Below are 956 nucleotides of genomic sequence, written 5' to 3' on the forward strand. Positions count from 1 at the left end.
GTTTTGGGCTGTTTGCTCACTGGAAGGCTAACTGATAAGTTCAGCTCAGCTTCCTCTCCTAATAAGCCTTTTTCATCTTACAGTCAAAGCTAGAAAGCGTGGGGACGATGTCAAAGACTTCAGGCAGTTGCTGTGTCAAGTTACAGTCTGCTGAAAGAGAACAGAGTGCAACTGGGAGAGGAAACAGAGAGACAGCTGGAGAGGAACTGGGCCAAGGTCACCTGGTAAATGAAGTACAGAGGTAGTGTCTGTCTGCTGTGCCGGAGCGCAGTGACTGAATGCGTTTGGTGCTGTTGCGTTTGAGTCTTGCGATTTCTGCAGCAGGCTTTGATTCCTATGGAACAGAGAGGTCAGAGATTGGGGAAGAACATAGTTCAAATGTTGTTTTGTTGGTGAGTTGACAGGTGTGCAGGCAGGGGGTATAGCTCAGTGGTAGAGCATTTGACTGCAGATCAAGAGGTCCCTGGTTCAACTCCAGGTGCCCCCTCTTTTCCTCTCCTTCCACCTCCCTTTTGCCAGGATTTCTCACAGAAAGAAGATGGAGAGCTCTTCTGGGATCTTGTGAGCTTGTGCTGTACGAGTGCAGGTTGGTTTCTGAGCTCCATTATGCAAGCTACTGTGGCCCTGACTGTTAGGAAACTGCAGGGGTTGTGCACTGTGTGAGTTAAGAACTCACTGTCTCTGTGTAATTGCCTCTGTTGTTGAGTCTCTGCAGTAATTCTGTGTACAGCCTTTGGCAGGCACAGTATGAGGCACAGGGGGCTGTCAAGTAAAGGAATCTAAACAGTGGATGTAAAAACTCGTCTCTGCCTGTGAACGTTTTTAAAATGTCCTTGTGAAGGTGCTGTGCCAAGGGGGTATAGCTCAGTGGTAGAGCATTTGACTGCAGATCGAGGGGTCCCTGGGTCAGGTGGCTCCTCTTTAGCTGCATTTTTCACCCTTTCTTCTTCCAGAAT

The 956-nt window shown here is 48.6% G+C and overlaps 1 non-coding gene across 1 annotated transcript; it reads left to right on the plus strand.

Moving 5' to 3' along the window:
- Positions 1-415: 415 nt before the first annotated feature.
- On the plus strand, positions 416-487 carry TRNAC-GCA. Its single transcript has one exon. It is a non-coding gene; the product is annotated as a tRNA-Cys (tRNA).
- Positions 488-956: the final 469 nt, after the last annotated feature.

The sequence above is a fragment of the Haliaeetus leucocephalus genome, unplaced genomic scaffold (assembly GCF_000737465.1).
Source record: "Haliaeetus leucocephalus isolate CR32 unplaced genomic scaffold, Haliaeetus_leucocephalus-4.0 Scaffold1002, whole genome shotgun sequence".
NCBI lineage: Eukaryota > Metazoa > Chordata > Aves > Accipitriformes > Accipitridae > Haliaeetus > Haliaeetus leucocephalus.